This window comes from Orycteropus afer, unplaced genomic scaffold (genome assembly GCF_000298275.1).
Source record: "Orycteropus afer afer isolate SDZICR_OR568_19922 unplaced genomic scaffold, OryAfe1.0 scaffold00304, whole genome shotgun sequence".
In the NCBI taxonomy this organism is placed as follows: Eukaryota; Metazoa; Chordata; class Mammalia; order Tubulidentata; family Orycteropodidae; genus Orycteropus; species Orycteropus afer.
In genome coordinates, this window is record NW_006921891.1 from 4075875 (window position 1) to 4081981 (window position 6107).

Genomic DNA, 6107 nt, shown 5'->3' on the forward strand with positions numbered 1-6107 from the left:
GTGCCTCTGGAAAGACTCAAACCTCCAGCCTTCTGGTTAACAGAGACCACATTAATCATCTATTCTACCTAGGGACTCCAAAGAGCACAAAGAAAGCAAAGCAAAATAAATGTCCATAGTGTTCCAGGAATCATTGAATCAATGAAATAGTTCATTTCTGAAAAATTTCGTGTCTGCTACATATGACTACATGAATCATTCTGCCTTTACATCCTAATTCAAGACCTAATTCTTTACTCACCATTAATGAGAAGTGCTGTGTATTTTTGAAGTGTGTTTAAAAGTCTTATTTTAGGACATGGGCCAAAAGGCAAGGCTCTCAACTCATTAACCTGCTCCATAAACTTTAAACCACTGTTTCCTGCGGGAGAAAACATACCTGGGAATAGAATTACTATTTTAATTCTTTCCTTCTAACTAGCTCAAGACCAATTTATCCCCATTTCATCTGAGAGAAAATTACTTGAGAATGTTTCCTCCCTTGTGCAATAAGGGACTTAACACTTTAATTCTGGTTAAGAAATCTGATGGCTTGTATCAGTTAAAGAACCAGAAAATAAACAAAAATTACACTCCCAACTAAATCCATCATGATGATGTACAAAGTTCCATGAAGCCTGCCACCAATCAGAGGGACACTGGGTGAAACTTCTGATGATGCTATTGCTCTGAGAGGAGCTTCCTTAGGCCTCTGATACAAGAAGGAAGGCCCCATGTCCCCATGTCCAGTTCATACAAAAACGCAATCACTTCTTTTCTAATGAGGAGAGAGAATTGTTTGGTTGAGTTTGTATGAAGTTTTTTTTTTTTCCACTTCAGGATTATGTTCTTTGGCTAGTCATTTGGGAATCTCATGCATTTGCTGGCTTCCACCAGGACTTCATCACTTCTTCCACTTCTCCATGTGGGAGCTGGCAGTCTGTGCCATTAGGGAGGCAGTGGTCTTGGCTTCCAGGGGCTTAAGGCCAAGGCTTCCTGCTCTGTGCATAGATGCCTTCCCTAATGACCAGGAGGGGGGTTGGTTTCCCAGACCCAAAGGCTGGGACCATGATCACATTTTAATGACAAGCTGGAGCCAAGTGTTTTTGCTGATTGGGAAAGCTATGGACTTGCTTGGGTCTTTTTAGTCATAAAGAGCCTTTGCAGGCATTGTTCCCAGGCCTTAGGCTCTGTTTCTCACCTTGGCCTTGGGACTCAAGAGCTAAATAGTCCACGCACTGTTGTCAATGGTCAAAATATTCTGCCAATGGCTTAGGGATCTCCAGTGCAACTTTCTCTGGTGTGGAATAAATAAAAGACATAGTGTCTGTCTTGAAAGCCAGGGAAGCATATGTAGATATGAATGTCAACAATCAATCATTGGAAAACATCTGAAATGTAGTAAAACCTTGTTACTCCTCTATTGCTGATCCAAAATAGCATGTAATTCAAAGCAACTGCCATTCCTGTCCTCCATTGTTCTTTAATGAAAATATTAAATAACTCAAAACGGGCAGTGTGATTTTTTTTTTTCCCAAGTCCCTGGCATTTTAAATTTTCAGGATGTTGCCATAATTTTATGCTCATGATTAAGGCACAGATATTATTTTCCTATATCCTCCAATCAAGTTATCCCTAAGAAATGTCACCATTGAAACTACAATTACATTAGTATTCTGATCAGAAAGTTATAACTCACATTGTCCAAAGAAACTGTAAACATCAGCTAGAAATCCAAGAGGGGATTAGTAGTTCCATTTTTTGAAAGACAATTTTATCTGATTAAAAAATTATATATATTTATTGTAGAAAGTCTTGAAAATAAAGAATAGTACTCACACACACAGAGTAGCATAAAGGAAAAGAAAAATACATCTATACATCTATAATCTCACATATAGTGAAAACACTGTTTTCTTTATCTCAAGGCTATGGGGATGTCAATTCAGATAGCGATAAGGAGAAGTAGATAGATGATGGGAGCTCTGGTGGTGTAGCGTCTAAGGCATTTGACTGCTAACCAGAAGTCTGGCGGTTCAAACTCACCAGCCACTCCTCGGAAAGACGGTTGGGCAATCTACTTCCGTAGTGATACCACCTCGGAAATCCAAAGAGGGGTTGCTAGGAGTCGGATCCGACTCTATGGCAATGAGAGAGAGAGAGAGAGAGAGAGAGAGAGATGGTAGATGATAGATAGATAGATGATAGATAGATAGACATAGATGATAGATTGAGAGTGACTCCTTTATAATCTTCTCTTTGCTATCAAAAAATTGATACCTCCTTTATGCCAATTTGGACCCAGAATAGAGAATTCAGTCATTATTGTCAATGTCTTAAAGAACTCGGGGTTTCCCCAAGACTCTATTTTCCATGAAGCAAAATTCATAGTTAATTAGATGCAGCTCTCATTCCAATTCTTGAAGTAAAGAGATATTCATTACAAGCTGGTCTCATCCAGGAAGTGAAAATATAGGCTCAGCCCCAAGGACAATTTTATATGCTCAAACGCTACAGTGGGCAGATTGATTGAAACTAGTGGTTCTCAATTGGGGGCGGTTTTGCCCCCTAGGGCATATTTTGGGTTGTCACAACCGGGGGCTTGGGATGCTACTGGCTTCTAGTGGGTAAAGGCCAAGGACACTGCTCAACATCCCACAATGCACTGGACAACCCCCACAGCAAAGAATTATTTGGCCCCAAAATGTCAATAGTGCTGAGGTTCAGAAACCTTGAGTTCAACTAATACCATCCTTAGCCACAGAGAATCACAACCTAAGAGGTCACACAGATGCTAAGAGACAAAGAACCCACAGACTGTCCTTCAGTAATTTGATAGATGGAGAAATAATCTGACAATGTAGAATAATGTATCAAAGCACTGATGTGAAGATGAAATAAATGTAAAATAGTTGAGTGCCTGGCACATTTGCTCAATAAATGGTCACTGTTATCATCATTAAGGGGCCCTGGTAGCATAGTGGTTAATGCATTTGGCTGCTAACCAAAAGGTTGGTGGTTCAAACCCACCAGCCTCTCCACCGAAGAAAGATGGGGCAATTGGCTTCTAAGAAACTCAATAGGGGTCGCTATGAGTCAGAATGGATTCGACGGCAGTGAGTGTGGGTTTTTTCTGTTTTTTGGTTATCGTCATTGGCTAAACCAAATGATTTTTGACATTTGACTTGCAAACCATCATGCCCAATTGAGATTTCTTCTAGCCAAGAGCAATTCAATCGATCAAGGGCCCTTGGGGGTTGGGGAAGGAATCTTTTTTTTTTTTTTAAAAAAAGAGATCATTTAACTTCTCAACAAGGGCAATGCATCATGTGGAAGGAAGACTTTTTGCTTACTAGCATTCTGTAATCATGGTATAATCAAATAGTCTAAGAAATTCTTCAGGCTATAGGTTGCTTTCCCTAATGCTAAGCAACTTCTAATGACAAATGCTAAATGAATTTGTGGTAAATGCTCTAACGGTATGCTATTGAACAGATTTCCAGCCAAGTAAATCTTTGCCTTTAGAATTCTAGACAGCTATCATCTGGCTATCCTTCCCAGCATTAACTAATCACCAGTGAAAAATACAAATGTCATTCACAAATCATATCAAAGACGAGAACAGCTGGAATCAAATTCAAGAGACTGCATCATTTTATCATCTTGACATTAATCATTCTACATGGATACCACAGGCAATCTGGAGCAAAGAATAATTTATGTTGCAATATAAACGTTAACCATTTGAGGTCGGAAGACTCTCTTCCTACTAGTCCCTCTTGCAAGCCAGAACACTCCCAGAGACTCAAGCCCAAGGATTACATGAAAATGTTTTATCAAACAGTATTTATAAAGTAGCTGGAAATAACAAATCCCAATATATACAATCTAGGTTGTTGTTAGTTCTCATCTAGTCAACTCTGACCCATGGTGAACTTATATACAACAAAACGAAATGTGCTGCCCAATCCTGCACCATCTCACAATCACAGAATGTTCAAGTCCCTCATTGCAGCTATGGTGCCAATCCATCTCACTGAGAGTCTCCCTGACACTTTCTGGCCCTCTGCTTCACCAGACATGATTTCCTCCTCCAGTGATTGATGCCTCCTGATGTTGTATCCAAAGCAAGGGAACTGGACAAGTTCTGTTGTGATCCATACAGTTTTCAGTGGCTAATATTCAGAAGTAGATCTCCAGGCCTTTCTTCCTAGTCTGTCTCATTCTGGAAGCTCTGCTGAAACCTGTCCACCATGGGGGACCCTGCTGGTGTTTGAAATACCACTGACATAGATAGCCTCCAGCACCAAAGCAGCTTGCAAGCTACCATTGTACAATAAATACATCAATAGGTAGTGGCAATCTAGGTTAGAGATCAGGAAATTACAGCTCATAGGCCAAATCCAGCCCACTGCCTCTTTCTGTGTGGCCTGCAAGCTCAAAGTGGTTTTTCCATTTTTAATTGATTTTTTAAAATAAAAAGAAGATTAATATTTTGTGACATTTGAAACATATGAAAATTAAAATTTCATTGTCATTAAGTAACGCATTAACAGCATGCAACCACACACATTCATTTACATGTTGTCTGTGGCTGCTTTCAAGCTACAATGCCAGGGTTCAGTAGTTGGAACAGAGATGAGAGATTGAATGGCCCACAAAGCCTCAGATATTCACTATCCAGCCCTTTACAGACAAAATTTGTACACTCTGATCTCAGGATCTAAAAACTCAATATAACATTTTTTTCTCAGCATTAGTTACCAACTGCACGAAATATTTGTTTGTTTTCATCTACCTAACTACTGCCCCCCAATAGAATAGCACTCCAGAATCCTGACAATTACCTCTCCCATTGTTGTGTGCAGTCTTGAAAATATGTCAGCTATTTCCACCTTAGTGTCCTGTGACCTGCACTTACAACTTCAGGAGGAGATCCCTACAATGAATTCTTCATGTATTCATTCATCAAATACTACCAAGCACTGGTCTAGGCCTGGTGATACAGCCCTGAACAAGGTAGATGAGGTCAGAGCACCTGTGGTGTGTATATACCTAATACAAATAACACACAACCAAACAAATAATGGGCAAGGTAATTTCAGATATTGATAAGTATTCCAAAGAAAATGAAGCAGGATCTACGACAAGAAGTAGGAGAAGCTGGCTAATATAAATGGGCACTCAGGAATGGCATCACTTGTCAGTGAAGGCAAACACGGGTATATGGGTGGATAGATGGGTGGACAGGCTGAACTATTAGGTATGTCTACGCAGCAGGGAGTGTACCCAAGACCATGTATTGGGTTGTCAGACAATGGTTCTACAAGTGTATTTGTATGTTCTGTAAGAATTTATAGTAAGGCTGACAAGGGACAAGGTTGTAGTCACTTCTTGGTCACAGCCAGCTACCCAGAGGGAGCAAGTAGTTGAACCTGTGGTCTTGGGATCATAGTCACAGAGGACATCAAGCTCAATTGGAATAACATACTATACGAAACATGGTTCCACCTCCTACTTTGGTGAGTAGCGATTGGGATCTTAAAAGCTCACAAGCAGCCATCTAGATGCAATGATGGGTCTCTCCTCATCCAGAGCAAAGAAGAATGAAGAAAGCCAAAGATTCATGGAAAGAATTAGTCCTAGCGACTGGTACACCATGTGATCCACAGCCTATATGACTATGAGACCAGAAGAAATAGATGGTGCCCAGCTACTACTGTCAACCACTCAGAGATGGATCTATGTAGGAGATCGTGGATAGAGATGGATAGAGAGGGAGAATAATGTGGAACAAAACTCAAAATCATTTGGGGAAAAAAAAAAAAAAAGAGGACCAGGTTAGCTGGTCTAATAGAGCTTGGTAGAACCACTGAGACTATGGCCCCTAGCTGCCCTTCAGGTCTGGAATTGAACTCACACCTGTGGCTTCCAGCCAAACAAAAGATAGGCATATGAGCTGAACATTTACCTGAGGTAGATACACTCCTTGGAGAGAGCAATCATGGGAGAAAGAAGGGCTGTTTATGCATAGGGAGACAGCTCAGGGGGCAGGAGTCCATGGAGAGATGGACACAGGGAAGAGGTAATTATTGGGAGGAAGTGGGAGGGGACTGTTGCATTAGTGT